This window comes from Bactrocera dorsalis, chromosome 3 (genome assembly GCF_023373825.1).
Source record: "Bactrocera dorsalis isolate Fly_Bdor chromosome 3, ASM2337382v1, whole genome shotgun sequence".
Classification (NCBI taxonomy): Eukaryota; Metazoa; Arthropoda; class Insecta; order Diptera; family Tephritidae; genus Bactrocera; species Bactrocera dorsalis.
The window spans coordinates 1896575-1913879 of record NC_064305.1 but is presented as its reverse complement, the minus strand read 5'-3'; the positions used below and the strand labels follow the sequence as shown (position 1 = coordinate 1913879).

Below are 17305 nucleotides of genomic sequence, written 5' to 3'. Positions count from 1 at the left end.
TGGGTTGAATTTGTTAGGCGAGTTATGCTTATTATGTTTCCAATTATTGAGAGCGAAAATTTTACGCCCAAAAACACCAGCGTATTCTTTTATCCTATCTTCAACTATAAATCATGGCTAATTACACGCAGTGCTCCAGTCTAACTGACTGACCCCAATCACCTCCAACGCCTGTGACACTAAGAGCCACTAACAACTAACGCCGAGCCATTACGACATCTAATCTCGCTCATCTACATAGTTTCTAATTAATAGAGAGGACAACAGCGCCCGCATTGGTCGTGTTAAAGTGTGGTTAAAGCAAATATTGGATAAATAATAGAGGAGACAGCAGGGTGGTGTAAAAGGAGTGGAAACCTCAAAGACAAAGCAAATTAAAGTGAAAATAATGTTGTGTTTGTAAGTGTTAGAGCAAACAAGAGCGCAAATTAAAAAGAGAAACAAAACAGCAGAGAGGACAACAGCAAAGGGAAAAGGTGAAAATAATGATAGGCTAAAGGATAAACAACAAACGCGCACTAAAAGCACAACAGAGCGCAGGTAAAATGAAAGCAGTGGAAGTGATACAAACGTGTAAAAAACAAACAGCTCAAAAAAGTGGAAAAAAACCGAAGCAAAAAAAGAAAACAATGCGAGCAAACACCAAACAGGATAACAACACGAGGTCAACGAGCAGTTAAAAGCCACAAAACCAGCAGCCATCTAAAGTGCTAACAAGCAACTCAAAGCTAAACTGGATTGCCGGCGAGGACTACAACTGCATACGAAACCACTTACACACATACACAGGCAGCTCCCATAGAAGGTAGCTAGCGTAGGCGGCGGGTGTGTGGTAAAATTGACAATGTCGATGGTCAAATAGGATTAGAAAAAGGCAAGCTTAACGGAAATAAAACAATACACAGCAGGAAATGAGCGTTTGGGGTGATTGTGGCGCCTATTACGCCTATCTTCGAGCAACTAAAAGCTGATACGTATAACGGTAAACAACGGAAAATAGCAAAAAATGCGTAGGCAGCAGCTTTAAGCGCTTTATGGGCTGCGAAACAGGTGAGTGTTTGAAAGTGAGCGCATAAAGGATAACAGGTTTAGTAACGGTTATACTTAGGTTACGCAAAACTGCAACAAATTGTGTTTTCTTAAAGCTGACGGTTAGGTTGAACGAGTTTGGGAAAAAATATTGCAACATAATCTCTTGATTTAAGTACAAAAAAGAACCAACTAGAAAGCGGTTGATATTAACTGTTATGTGAACATTTGCAACTCTTTTACTAGAAGCGCTTTCGACGCAACCAATCGGTGCTTGTGGTTATCATGATTTGATACGAATTATTGTTATATGATTTTATATGAAGCCGTCTTCATACTTTCTTTACTACGGTGGTTAGATAGGTAGAGTGGCTATCTGACGGCGCTTCTAGCCCTTCAGGAGGCCAATTGTGATACCACCGACCCTACTAATACGATACTAAGTTGCATTGCCTCCTCTCTTAAAACCCCTATGCTTCGTACGAAGTTCATCAGTACAAAACGTTTTATCTGACAACTTCGGAAACGTCATCAAAAAACACTCGACCGATGGTACCGATTTCTTAAAGATTTCTTAAGGTATAGAGCCTTCAGCCTTCCTCTTTTTCTACTTCTTGATAGCTTTTCAAATATTATGGAGCGCCTAGTATGACGGCATGTCCGTCAATTAAACAGTGATCTCCTATTAGGGTTCTTATGACATTTCTTTCGAAATTTAATGGTTGGCATGTGCGGCTCATATTCTATCCATGCCATGTTTGCCTGCTTCTTAATTTAGTTAGGGATTGACTCCACCGAGACTCAGCCAATTTTATAATATGTTCGTCGATTAAATATCTAGTGGCCAGAGTGTTGCATGTTCTGGCTAATTGATCTTTCTTCGATTTTGGGGTTGGTTATCGAAGGCATGAATAAAAATCGGATGTGTTACCGAAGGATCGGTTATCGAAGGAATGAATAAACATTTTCTGAATGGATTGATTAAAATCTCTTCTACTTTCTTTATTTGGAATAAATATTCCTTTTCCTTTCGACCTGATCTTTGAAATATATATTCCTTACAAATAGTAAGTCTTACATGATACAGCTAACCTTTAGAAGGTTTCCCAGCAGAAAATCGCAATAAAAGAAATCTGTAACTATAGATAAAAACCTTTGTACGAGCATACTATATTTCCTACAGGAAAAAAATTACATATAATACTTAAAAGTCAAGCCAAACTCAAAGTAACGCTGAATCCTTACAACTAATCCAATTTGTTACGAGCAAAGCTCGAACTTGGAGAACTCTAGTGAATATTTTTAATAACTCTGCTAATAAAGATTCAATAGAAGCCTGATAAATAAGTTCCAAGTAAAGTTTTCTTCCAAATTCTCTCAAACAAACTTTATGGATTTAATTTTTAGGTATGTTCCGTTCAAAGTAAACCCAAAGGATTCAGAAAAATTCAAAATATTTAAACGAGTTTAAATATCTTACGCAAAATCAAACAAAAAAGTCCACGAAATAAGTTCAAAACAAAACATTTTCACATAAATCAAAAGCAAAGGGTTGGCTGAGGGTTAGGAAGAATTGAACGAAAAATAGCAAACGAAACAGATAGCAAGGAAAAGGCGGCGAAATCAAAGAAAATACGAACATTATTTATGGCAAGTAGTTTTCGAAATAGCGAAAGATAAATTCAATGTCTAACAGAAAGTGGCAGAAAAAGAAGTTGAAAAGTACAAAATTTGAAAATGAAAAATAAAAGAAGAGAAAAAGCGAAAACACGAAAATTTGCTGAAGAAGGAGGACAAGGATTGAAGACGAAAAACAAACATATGTGAACCCTATACAAAGAGCACAGAGAGTTATGATTAAGAAAGCAAAATGGAAGTGAATTTATTATTTAATTTTGACTAGTAGAGTAACTGTAAAATGCATGAAATATTTAAGCGCACAAACAGCGTTCCCAAATAGACCCCGAACACCTATGTGGCATGCAACAGCTACGAGTTAATCCCGGTATGCAGGCGTACAAGGAGTAACAAAAGGCGCATAAATTTTAAATGGAAACCATGAACAAGGTGGCTGGTCAATTTATGGGCACGAATGCATGAATGCATTAACCATGCCTGCATGTGTGTGTGTGGAGTAGGAATTTATGTGCGAGGGAGCCAAGCGGCAGCTACTCATTTATTAATACCATTACCGTGCAGCTAGCAAGCACACAGCCGCAACAACAACAACTGACATAACCGACAGGAGTCGAGTAACGGCAGCAGCAACAACGCACGAGGGTGCTAAAGAGTAAATAAAAGGGGTGTTGATAGCGGTGGGTGGTGGGTGGTCGGTCAGCCGTAGCCGGAGCAGCAAGCAGTGACTAAAGCACCGCATGTGAACTGACCGCAAAGCCAAAGCGAAGCGTTGGGCCACAGCACAGTTAAAAAAGGACAAAGCTGAAAAGCGGTCGCTCGAGTGCGTCAGTGTGAGAATGCATAACAAATGCGTGTCAGAACACAAACAGACTGAACGAGCACACACATACGCAAGTGGCGGTATATGAGTGGTGACTGCATGTGTGTGTGTTGGTGGCGCTAACGAGCAAGTGCTGCGTGGCGGATGCGGTTGTGCTGCACGCCAGCAACAAAAGCCTGGCAACGGTGGTTTCAGCAAAATACGGGCGCCGATTGCATGCAAATAAAGTGCCGTTATGGCAGTGTGCGCGCGTGCGATTGGAAGTTAACGCATGCACAGCGTTGCCAGATGGGTGTGTATTTGCTTAACAAGCTCGCAGCCACTTTGCCAGCGCATGTGTCCACTATGTGTGACTGTAGGTGTGTGCGTATGGTGTTTTATTTGTCATTATACATAAATAATGCATGTCTGCTGTGCTTGCCAGCACATACACACATACTTTCATGGATGTATTTATATAAATAAACTAAGTAAAACGCGTTGGCGGCGAAATTTTCACAAAATAAGGCGACAGTTTTCGCCCCACGCTCCACACGCCAAACTAACGGTAGTGTAACTAATGGGCGCAGCAGTGAAAGGACGAGACAAGCGCGCACACCGACAAGCGAACTTGGCCAAAATATTAATAATAACACGAAAGCAGAGGCAAGAAGGCAGACGCGAGCTACAAGTAAAATTGAGATTCTTGCTCCCTGATAACTTCACATGAACGCCTTTCGGAGGCGCCAGCGCGCAACAGACAATTGCTGTGCGCCACCGAAAAAGCAGCCACAGCTTATTTGCATGGCTTTGTGTGAAAATTATATATGCTGGCTCAAATGAAGGCATAAAGCACACACACACATACACATGCGAACTTACAAAGGATTTATGAAAATGTGTGAAAGGATAATGGCGTGCTGTATTCTTTTCCAGCTTATCGCTTTTGCTGCTTTATGACACCATTTCTATTTGTTGTGTGTGTTTTTTGTGCCACTGTTTGTGTGTCTGTGTTAGGCAGGTCTAGAGTGGGAGTGGGTAGACCCTTTTCCCTTTTCCAATTTTCATTTTATGTGTTTTGGTTTTTGTTTTTTGGCTTAGCCATATTTTTGCTTCGTAACTACCCGCTGTCTTGCCTGTCTTTTTCGCCGGTGAGTGGCGCGTTTTTGTTTGCTGTCTCGTTAGCTCCATATTCACTTGCCACATTCTTCTTTTTTTGGGGTTAATTTTCCGGCCTTGATGGTAGCGCGAAATTATTTATGAGCCTGCACTTTTTGCTGTATCACTTCATATTTATATGCCACTTTTTTGTCATATCACACTAAAATGTATAAAAAGGGGCTTTGGCGGATAGAAGAGTCAAAGTGAGGGATTTTGCTGAATGCTATTGATTTCGTAAGTGGCTTAAAGAGTAAGTCAATGGACTATTTGAAAGTCAGTTTGGTTGAACTAAGCAGTATTCAGACTTTTAGGAATAGAGTGCGAATAATATTAATCAAGTCTTTAATTTTATTTTATCATATTACAATTGTATATCCCCTTCAAGGACGATTAATGCAGGCTCAAAAGAAATTGTCATAAAATTTGTTGGGCACTTGTTGACTCTAGCAACTTTACTAGTTGACTTAGTGCAAGGTTAAAAAATATAGATATAAATTCATATTTCGGAACTGTTATAAGATTGCCCATTGCTCTCAAAACAGATCGTAATTCCAAGTCACTCTAAAACGTAGTGGAGCAGGACATCCAAAAGGCTCTCTTCCTTCCATTTAGAAGACTATCCAGCATTAAGTTCTTACAGAAGAAACTGCAATAAATACTACTTTTCTACAGATACATTAGTATTTTTAGCACCCTGTGGTAAGAGATATCCCACAACAGCCGGTTCTACGTTACCAAAATTGACCTGGATTTTATCCGGCCAAGGGTTGTTATTTCGGAGATCTAACCCGGTTTAAAAAAATATCTTGCTTCAGTGTTTAAGATCCATAACTGCGTAACATTTGAAAATCTTTCGACACAAAAACATCACTAAGGCTTAATCTCGTCTGCGTCGAAGCTATAATAGCCTTCATAGGTGCATTCCTTATAGCATAGAAATCGGAGTGTTTGTATGATAACTATATGTTATGTGATCCGATCTGAACAGTTTCTTCGGAGATTGTAGCGATGCTTTGAAAAATTATAAGAGAGAAATTTTGTGAAGATATCCCGTAAAGTGAAAAAGTTTTCATAGAAGGACTTGATTTTCATCGATCAGCTCTTATGGCAGCTATATGCTATAGTAATCCGATCTGAACAATTTCTGCTAAGATTATATTATTTTCTTAGGCAATAATTCACGCCACCGTTCGTGAAGATATCTCTTACACTGAAAGAGTTTTCCAGACAAGGACTTGATGTCGATCGATCAGTTTGTATGACAGCTATATGTTATAGTGATACAATATCGGCGATTGTAAGAAATGAACAGCCCCTTGGGTAGAAAATAACTTATGCAAAATTTTAGACTGATATCTCAAAAACCAAGGTCAGAAAAGTGACAGGCTCTGTAGAAAGAAAAGAACTTGTACAAAATTCATAACCCAAACACTGGGAGACTAGTTCGCGTATATTTACACGGACCGACAAATGGACAGGAGTTTAAGGTCTACGATGAATCTAATCAAATCCTATTCAATATAAGGATAATGTATACTTTTTAGTGTAACAACTTCGGTGCATCTTGTTTAAGCTATAATTAACAGAAAGAGTACTGAGCTCCACTATCATAGACGCTAAAATGGCAATTGAGTTTATTGGAACTAAGCCTGAATTAATTTCTTTTTTTTCCTTGCTTACTCTGCCGCTTTTAAACTAAGTCAAACTAAAACAAACTGGGACTACGCGAGCTTGCTTTGACTTTTTTATGTCCTTACTGTCTTCAGAATGTTAGAATATATATAAACCAAGTAAAACATCGCTAATACAATATATAATGATGCCAATAAGCTAATTTTCTTTTCGAGGAATTTTCGTGTTCAATTCCACTAAATTATCCTCACTGATCCCCATTGATTTTGTATGCGCTTCCGGCAATTTAATTTCAGCCAAGAGCATTTCCTATAACTTCAGCCTGCAAAGCTTCTCGGAAATTGTCGTGCAACCCAGAATAAGCGCCTTTATAGAAATTGTACTTAATCCTTTAAGCCTACCTTGTCAGTTTAACCCGCCAGCTGTGGGTGTAAGCGCTTAGCGCGTGGTGTCAAGCACTTTTTCAGCGGAAATATTTATTATTTATAACCAAGAAATTCCAGTTGGAAATTTACGCGTTTCCGCTTGATTTAAACTTGTTGTTGTTGCATTGGAAATTTAATATTGTTATCTGCACTGTTACACTTTTCACTCGCAAACATTTTCAAACATTATTGCATTGACATTAGAGCTCGGAATTCGCTAGTAATCCTGTTTCATCCTTTTAGACGCACATATACAACACTCGGGGAATAAGTTCGATTTGTTTTGTGGGTGTGAGTGGGTGTAAGTGCATTTGTGCGTTAAGCTTTTGTATGTAGCTATGTATGTGAGCGTGTGTGTGTGTTGCTGTTTATTTTTGTGCGCGGAAATTTTGGCAATTTTAAGACGGTATACACACGGGCGCTAGCTTTTTGGCGTACAAAATTTATTTTATAGCTTTTTCGCTTGCAAATATTTGTATGTACGCGCTTACGCCTTAAAGTGTGCTTTAGAAATTTAATTTTGTATAATGTAATGCTTTTAAAACACTTCAAGGTTTGCTAAGGACCCTGGCATACGCATTAACAGAATTTACATGCACGACTGTTGCGTGTCTGCTTGCCACAGACGCTGCGTGTTTGCATAAATCATTTCGAATTTCACCGGAAATCACTTTTTTCTGCAATTTTTTATTCGATTTCTAGCAAAAACCAGCTGAGCACTTGTTGTATTTAATAAGTTGTTGTTGTTACACTAGCATTTGCCACACATTTCACTGTTTGACATAATTTCATTGAAAAAGTTCTGCTCGCAACTGCACAACACTCGGCTCAACTTGCCCACCTTGTGAGTTGTGAGTGTGTGTGTTTTTGTCGTAATGTTTGCGAATTTGCACACACTTGTTTGTTGCACTTAAATTTGCTGCGGCAACGCACACTAAGCAGCTTAGAGCTGGCAAATTCGTTTCGTGCCACAACCGGGTTAATATTCACGCACGCAACGACGACCGCTCCTTCGCCAAACGTCGCACGCCAAACGAACCTTTCATTGAAACCGCCGACCTATGCGTGTCACTGGGACTTTCACTCAAGCAACAACCACAAATGATCTATATATTAAACGCATTCGTGTGCTTTAAGTTTTGCTTGCTAGAACTTTGCTTCACCACCGAAAATAAAGAACCAAAAAAATATATCGCGTTTGTTTGCTAATTGTACCGTTGTACGTGTGACGCGTGCAACGAAAAACCCGTCAACGACACCAAATCGCTTCAATATCCCGGCAACACTGAATTTCGAATTTTACTATGAAATGCAGCCAACCAGCAGACGAACGAAGTGGTCGTCGCAATCGACCAGCGAGCCGAACGCGCTACGAACCAACGTGCGAGCGTAGAACATTGCAGTAAGGTAGCACACATTGTTACAAACCTATGTTGGTTCGCACGCACAAAGGTGTCTGTTCGTCCAATTCGAAGTGCTTCAGCGTTCGGCTGCACACTACAGCAACAAAGAGCGCTGATACTCCAGTAAATTCACGAGGCGTGTGTGTGGAGGTGTGCTACTGTTAACTGAGCTGTTCGCTTACTTTGGTTCTTTGACTGTGTGACATATGTGTGGATTGTATGTGGTTTGCTGAGAGACTGCGGTTCGTTAAACATTTCACACTTCGAAATGCATTGAGTAGCTCGTTTAGACTAGTGCAACGAATTGCATGCGCTCTCTTGAAGTTCGTATTCGAGTACAATGTATTATGTATGTCGGTATTATCTTATGTGGATTGTTCTATACCGCGCATGCGTTAAATTTTTGTGCAAAGAGAGTTAATAGTGTGTGGATTGCTTTAACAGTGTTAGAGAGCTACAAATAGCAAGTGTTTTCGAAAACGGCAGAGAGATATACACAAATGGCAAAGAAGAGTATGTTGATAAATAAAATATTGTATTAAAATATTTATTAATACTCGCCGGTCTGATAGCGCCCATGTACGACTTTTTTTTAAAGTGAGAGGAGTGGAATCCAATTCATCAACATATTTGTGAAACTGTTAGCAGTTATCAGTGCTACATTCTCCTCCGAGATCCATCGCTTTATACACAGTTTTCTATGAATTTCGGTAAATATATGCTTTTTTCAAAGAACATTACCAAAAATCAGCAAATCGGCAACATGTTGCAAGCATATTCAGCATTCTTTACAGTTTTTCTGAGAACGTTTAAGTCCTTCTTATAAGTTCTCTAGTTTTCCCACATATTTATGTGTCCAGAGACAAGAACTGAACTTCGAATCTCATACTGAGATCTGCTAAGCTACTTTTTATAGCACTTATTCCATGTTAGCGCTAAGATGTTGCGCAACATGTTGCTGTGGAAAGCAAAATCAAGCGAGCAGATGAACTGTAAATAATAACAGCGGTTATGAAAATAGGTTCCACACTTGTTGCCGAACAACGACAGCGCGCTGTTAACTCACCACTAATTAAGGAGAGAGAGAGAGAGAGAGCGTGAGTAAACGGTGATTACAATTGTGTAAGCAGTTACTTTAAGGAAGAGCTAGTAAATAAAATTTCGGTATGCCAACTTTTTTATGTTCGTGATGTATCTAACCTAATCAGATATTAATTGTTTTTGTGCTAAAAATAGACTTTGGAGTGTGGGTAATTCTAAGCCAAGCCGAACATTTATTCGGTGTATTTGAGTTTGTTCTCTTCAAAAAAATGTTCGATTACACAGTTGGAAGCAAAATGTCATTGAAACGAAGCTATATAAAGAAAGTCAGAAGTGTTCTAGAAACGTCAGTCGTGCGACAACTTCGGATCTGTAGTAAGAGTCCTCCAAGGGTCATAATTGCGTTTTGGGGCAATAAGTTTTTTAGACTTTATATGTTGCATACTGATTTAGATAGGGTTATATCGCATACTATATAGCGCAGATTAGGCGCCCGTCTGTCAGTGCAATAGAGGAGACTTAAATGTTTTTTCACTGTCACGAAGTAAATTTAATCAGGTGGTTCTGTGAGAGTTTGGAGTAGGGAGTAGGTTAGGTTTAGCGGAGTGAAGTTCCGCACTCCCACTTTTGCTGCTGCACTCTACTATAAAAAAGGGTTACATCGCAAAAAGCAGATCTTTGTAGCTTGAGTGCCGGATTTCGATAGCATACCAGCATCCTCAAGCTACAGAATTAGCCTAGCATTAAACTAACTACTTATTTATAGAACTCTAACTAAGAAGAAACAGACAATTTTGAACTCGGAGCCTAATGTCGGGAGGATCTAGCTTGGTCTGACTTTACTACTTTTTTTACTTTAAGCAACTTACACTTTTAACCAGATTTAGTGACTCTGATAATGAAATTTCAACTATCCGGTGGTTAATTTTACAAAAAAAAAACTCAGCGAACGCTGGACTCCTCTCAGAATGAGATGCAGATGAAATTCTAAGAAACGAAAAAGTTGGGTTGGGGTAATCTGGTAGGCCAATAAGGCACGTATGGACCAGTTTTGGTTCTTTGCGATATCAGATGGAGTTGATTTGCTAGATCCAAGGGGAGTATCATCCTTTGGGATGCCTAAGCTTGACGCGAATTTTAACAGACTCTGCAGTTTCACTATCAATACCTCCTGCAGTGTATCATATTGTGGGGACACCTGACACTTAAGGGTTAGGCTCCGAATATAATAAATGAAATACAGAAGTAATTTAATTTCGGCGGCGTAGAAATTTTCCACCGTCAGAAAGGATGAACCGGATTTGTAAATTTCTGCGTATTCGCAAACTTATTTAATACTTGCCACCGAAATCGCTTATTTTTATGACGGATTCCCACGCTTATGTATCCCCGAAGGAATTTTCCATGATGGCAATGCGAGCTAATTGCCATTTAAATAGCCGAGCGTAGCTGCTGATCAAAACAACCGAACTCATTAAGTTTGCATCAGCTGCAGCATAGCTTGTCCTGTGAGTAAATGGTGCAAAAGGATTTCTTAAAGCATATTTAAATATCGCTTCATTAAAAACGGTATCAATTTGAGAGAAAAAATCTACAACACAATTATCAAAGCAACCCTGCAAAGCACAAAAAAAAACACTAAAGTGGAAAAAGTTGTACTTCTATACACGTACAGTTGAATTTCTGGCATTATTGCATGCACCAAAGGCAATAACAACGCATAGAGCACCGACCAGCAAAATAGAAAATAATATGAATTTATTAAACGTGAACAAACAGCAGCACGGCGAACGGGAAGTGAAAATAGACAAGCCAAACGGTAACGAAAAAATCCCAACAGTGCGCAACAAATGCGAGCGCCAGCGCGAGAAACCCTTTTTTCAACGCCCTATTACCGAGCGCTGCCCGGCAAATGGACACACCAGCGCTGAACCCGGCAAAGCAGAGCAAATGGCGAGTAATGAATTGCAGCGGAGCGCGCGGCTACGGTTCAGTGGAGTGAGCTGGTGCAGGTCAGCCGGATGGCGAGCGTCCAGGTGGGATCAATGACGAGGCAAGCGAAGCGAGTGGAAGCAGCGCGCCAGTACGGCGGTGAGACCGTGCGGCAAAACGGGTGTGTAGCAACTAAAACAGAAATTAGGAAAAATCGGGCGGTTATGCAATAAAAGTAACACAGGTGCGCACAACAACAGCAAATGATTACAACAACAATGAATTACAATAACCATGACAATTAAATTAGACAAAAACAACAACAAGAGTAGTAGCAGCAGCGGTAAGCCACCGGCACAGGAAAGCAAACAGCCAAGCAACGGCGGAAAATAGGGAATAGGAGAGAGCGCAGAGAAATGGAGGAAAGAGACATAGCGCAAACGAGCGAACGCAATGAGCGATGAAGCCAACGGTTTGTGTTCCATTTATTTGTGTTGGTATTTAGGTATTGCCGGGGCAAAAGGATTGATGAAGGGTCATAAAGTGGCACCAGCAGCCGCAGCAGCAGCAGCAGCGTCGGCGGCAACCGACGGTAATTAGGCTAAAACAACGAAATCGGGGAAAATAATAACATGAACCCGAGCTGGGCTGGGAACAAGTGACTTCATTGATAGCGCAGCGGCAAGGCAAACCGGCAGCGCGAACGAGCTGGGAAAACCAAAAGGAAAGCAATGAAATGAAAATATTTGTCGAAGGAACTACCTTCAAAAACGCAAATAAAATTAAATAAAAATCGAAACTCTACCAAAAATCGTAAAGTAAAAATCTAGCCGAGAACACGTAAGCACGAAGGGTGAGTGAAGCTGGAATTTAATTTTATGTGAGCAGCAGGCAGCGTCGCTAGCGCACTTGAGTATGTGGATACTTATGTGCACTCGAAGGGTCGTGTCGTTGCGGGCGCGAAGCCTGCAGGTATGTGAACTGACATTAAACGCAACAATTTTATTTGATTTTCACCGAAATTAGTGAATCATAAAAATCTACTTTATGTTAATTAAATCATGCCACAGCCGATAGCCGTGGCTAAAACCAGCGACAGTGACAGCACAGCGGTTGAGTAGGCATGCCACAGCGCTCGCGTTGGCATTTCGGGTATAAGGCGGTCCATTGTTCTATTTTAATGAAGCTGTAGCTTTTTTCCACAGGCAACTGCATTGGCTGCGCCTCCCAGCTATGTAAGTGTAGGTAGATTCAGTGCAGCACTTGCTCCCCCCGCATTTGCATGTCATGCCATGGCACTGACTGAGGATAACCGCGTAATTGTTGCAAGTCATGCATGTGGCATGTTGATGTAATGAGTTTAGAAGCATGAATATATAGTTTTGCTTAGAATGTTATGTGAAAATGGGTCAATGTCCTGTCGCAAATGCATTGTTACACATAAAAGGGTGGCATTTAATTACTTTTCAATCAGTGGCAACATACTTTAGCGGGATTCTGCTGTTGCAGGTAAACTGTTGAGCAAATGTAACATGGCTTGATTAAAGCCGCATTTGTGGCAAGTAAACTCAAGCATGTTGCAACTGATTTCCATAATATATACAATAAAAAATATTACAGAAATTTTCTTTCCACTTGTAGGTATATGATTTTGAGCGAATCCTAAACGATATTTCAATGTTATCTATGAACTTATGGCTGTCTTCAATACTTAGAAAAAATCTTAAGAAAATAACAGTTCCTTTCTACTACCTTTTACGTTTCTCGTAACCAGTTTTCAAGCTAAGAAATTGCTCTCTTATGACTATTAGATCCCTTGATTTTATTGGAAGTCCAAATGTGGAAAGGAGGCTCTTATCCGGGACCAGAAAGCTTCAGAAAATATTAATAATAAAAACCTAATAATCCTTGTTGGTAAATTTTATTAGACGACGTTCCTAGAATAATCACAAAAATTGAATATTGAGCTCAATTACTACGAGATCCCAAGATCGACATGGAAAAATTGCTCTGTAAACATCCTTCTGTACCTTTTCTCCTTGATATTTCATTCTCGAACAAGTCTCTATCAACTGGGTCAATCCTCTTCAAATATATTAGTATTAACCACCGATATTTTGTTCAGAGTCTGACGCTCAAGCAATTTGTTTGCTTAGTCAAATGAGGCCGTTTATACTCAGATTCGGTTGACCTCTTTGTATATCTCCGAAAGCTGCTTCAGTAATCTGGTACGTCATAGTGAAAATGTAGCACAAGTTCTAGGCTTTTAGACATATAAAATCTTCAAGAGTTTCTAAATAAGCTGACCATCGCTGATACGTTGCCACGAGCCAGGATTGGTTTTTGGTTGCAGGCGCATGAGCGTTGGACCGCAGACGGTCGCACTTAGGTCACAATAAAATGTTCCCCCGACAGTCTGGTCTCCGTAACCGGAACAAATCATGATTTTTATCAGGTCCAAGGGCGTCAACTCGGCAGAGTTCTGCCGTTACAAACACTACAACAACAACAGACCACTATTAGACCCATCGTGCTTCTGGCTGGTAACCAATTTGAGCCTTATTCCTCATCTTAGTAGATTTGATGAAGAACTTAATTATTTTCTACCTCTGCTGCCGAATGTACCTTAAGTTGAAGCAGTAGAAACCATGGATATGTCTCTTCTCATCCAGCTGAAGAAAAAAATTCACACACCTTTCATGCTCCGCATTCCGCTGAATCCATTTTTTCGCAAATCCTAAAGGTGGGATCAGGGGCTTCACCCTGTGATGACCCCTATAATGTGTCTAAGCTCCCTTTTACTGCAGCACGTTTTTGGTCTGTTCACCATCAACACTACCCCAAAGTAACTTTATGGTATGCTTTGTGTTGCTAATGCTGCAAGACTTGAAGTCTTCCTCTAGAGTTAATTGCGTTAAGCTACTCTTGAAAAAACTTATTGGTCTGGGGGAGGCTTAGCAGAATAGTGTCCCCTTCTAGTCTGCTCGTCTGGCCGTTTTCTTGTCAATATGATCGGGGACTCAAATGTTACTAACCGACTTCTCTACTAAAAGTCTAGTTTCTACCTACTCTCATAACCTACCGCAGCCTTGTCAGTTGCCGCTTGGTTATCATCTAAAAAGTTTACGGACTAGCCGGTTGGAGCAGATGGCCACTTGGCGCATTCTGTGATGCCCACGATTTCGGCCTGAAAGAAGGAATTGTAGTCCTTCTATGGATTATTGCAGAAGAAGCTTTCTCCTGTTCCTGTTTCAGCCCGTGGTCCGTTTATGAATATGAAGATTCCGCGGTTGTATTGTCGATTACAGATTCATAGCCAATACTCCAATTCCACTGTTCTTTACCAATAAGTGGTCCTAACAGAAAGCATTTACTTTCCAAAATTATATTGAAAAATATATATCTATCCGTGTAGATTTCCTAGTCTCTTAGTTATTGCAGCCTACAAAAACCAAAGTTATATAACGACCAAACCCAAACTGTCGGCACGAAATTTTTTAATACGCTTATGTTATTCGTCTGCTTCGCTACTTAGCAGAGATTTGCATTTGAGTGCATTGGTGTGTACGTATTTTTGTGAGCGTATTTTTTGATCAAACAAATTCAAAGCAAAACTAAAATTTTTAAAATGAAAAGTATTTTTCTGACGGCCAGCGGATTTCCTGCCAACGCGCCATCAAACTTATGCCTGTTCGTACGTGCTGCTGTGTGTGCATATTTGAGCGTTTATCAGTCTATCGGCAAATGTGTCCAGTGTCACTTGAACGCTTCCATCTATACGCGCATTGTTTTTGCTACAGCCCTGCCAACCCCAACGCGCTCAGTGCAGTAAACTCTTTGTTCTGCCTAAAATAACTCCCTCCGTTTGTTTGTTTGTCTTTGCGAGAACTCAACTGTCCATTTCATGTCCTAATTGGTCCGTAAAACCCCCGGCCAATGCGCTGGTATGCGCTCTAAGCGGATTAAGTCGGTTCGATTGTTTAATTTTTTTGTTCTTCGTTTTTATTTTTCTTTCTGTTTTGCGGATTCTATTTCTTTTTTCCCGTCAATTTTGTTACTTTCGACTTTTTCTGTGAGCGTTTCGATTTGCAACTGATGCAAAAATTGTAGTTTTCTTGTTTTTGCAATTTTTTTCAATTGCTTGATTTGCTTGTTGTTGGCTCGTTTGTTCTTTTGTTTACTTGCGATAAAAATCAATTCGCCCGCGTCGCTGCGAAAGATTAAAATCGAACAAAAGTTTCATAGCAGCTTTTCCCCCTTCGGACCTATATGTGTGCGTATGTGTTTTCTTGGAACTTGGCTCAGATAAAAATCGTTAAACGTATTTAAGCGGAATAAATTGGTAGGAAAATATTTTGATTGCATCAAAAGGATTTTCCGTCAACGCAAAACCTTAAGTAATCTAAAAGTAAATATCAAAAGGACATGAGTATCTTAACGAGCCATTTTAAGGGCACTGTAAAGCTCAATGCGAAAGCACAACAACCCAACAGGACTTAAAGATTATATGTGGTATTTGGAGAAGTTTTGTCGAAATAAACACATTAAAGATCACAGAGAGGGACATTTCGAAATCCTCTCTCATTCGACTGCATCGCTGAGAAGTTTGACTCCGTGAGCTATACGCATGAAGCGGAGTCGCTGCAGAAGAAGCCCAGTAAACTTCTTCTTTTTGGAGCCTTTAATGAACTTCCAGAGCACCGTAATGCCTTCCAGCAGAAGTGGCATCCATCAATGTAGCAATAGTTGTACTTCTTCAAAGTAGGCCTTCTTTCAGGGAAGTATGCATCCACTCCGACAGCAGAGCTATTATACAAGCCTTGAGCTCGCTGACAGTGAAACTACTTCCATAATAAACTTTTCGGATGTTGATGATCATTGGAATGGAGGGGATAAAAACGAACCGAAACCAAAAAAATCACGCTCAAAACTCAAAGTGATGCACATTGTTTTTTCGATATTTGTGCTTTGGTGCATCATGAATTTATGCCGCAGGGACAGGCGGTCAATGAGTAATTCTGTTTGGCCGTATTGAAGCGTTTGCATGAGAACATTCGTCGAAAACGGCCGGTATTGTGGAAGAACAGTTGATGGATTTTAAACGATGGTAATGCGATGCTTCGATTTTGATCAAATTTAAAACCAAAAACGCAATGAATACCATTAATCAGCCAGCGTATTCGCCAGATTTGGTTCCATATGATTTTCGCTTGTTTCCCAAACCGAAATTGACGCTCCGTGGAACCCGTTTTCAGTCGACCGTAAAGTTAAAACAAAACACGCTGAAGAAACTGAAGGTCATCCCAAAAAGTGCTTATGAAAAGTGTTTTGAGGACTGCAAAAATCGTTGGCATAAGTGCATAAGTATCTGGTGGGGACTACTTCGATGGCTGCAAAATAAATAATGATGATTATTTACAATTTCCGTTTTTTTTTTGTGTTTTGAATATTATTCCTAAGAAACTATTTTTCAGAGTACCAAGCGAAAAAAAAATGTTCAGATTTTTTGACCCAACCTAATATATATTTTTTTTAATAAACTTTTCTTAAAACTTAGTTCTCTATAACACATACTCGAAGGTTTCTTCTTTTATTCTAGTTTGTTTCGCAGCTAACTGTACACAAATTATAACCAAATTATCCTAAATCAAACATTAGTATGTCTATCTAAGCTATTTAGCTTAAATCATTTAATTAGCATGAAATTTTCAGCGCCGCAAACTATACAAAAGAGCGCCCATGCAAATGAGTTTGTTAATTAATTTATTTCCTAAACATTTTCATATTAATAATTTTTCGATTATCTGCACGCACTTTGCCGTCAAAATCTATAATCTCAAACTACAGGTTGACTAAGCACGGCACTAACAATGCTGTTTGATTTAATTTGATTATCTCTCTGTTTTTCCAATTCAACGGCAATGCCTTCAAGGCACCCTAACCTTACTTATGCCGAACGTGAGATTTAATAAAAATTCAAATTCAATTTGGTAGCTGTCCACGAAGCTATAAAATGTTGTTAAGATAAGCGACACACCAGCCCAATCATCATTATTCATTAGAAACAAATATTTTTATAAGCAATAAAGGAGACTACAAATTAACTCTTCTGCGAAGGGCGCCGGTGTGTGTGGTCCAAGCAAATGTGGGGACCAAAAAAAATAAGAAAAATATTAAAAAAATGACAAAGACAGCAGAAACCCAATTAACCACGTAAATAAAGCAGGCAGCAATGTGAGGGCGAG

The 17305-nt window shown here is 39.7% G+C and overlaps 1 protein-coding gene across 1 annotated transcript in view; it reads right to left on the bottom strand.

The window, feature by feature from the left end:
- Window positions 1-8136, bottom strand: part of LOC105230208 (uncharacterized) — a 155079-nt gene extending 146943 nt beyond the window's left edge. The window contains exon 1 of the mRNA XM_049452993.1: window positions 6661-8136. The gene's annotated coding sequence lies outside the window, so the exon portion shown is untranslated. The remainder of the gene's footprint in view (window positions 1-6660) is intronic.
- Between the last annotated feature and the right edge of the window lie 9169 nt (window positions 8137-17305).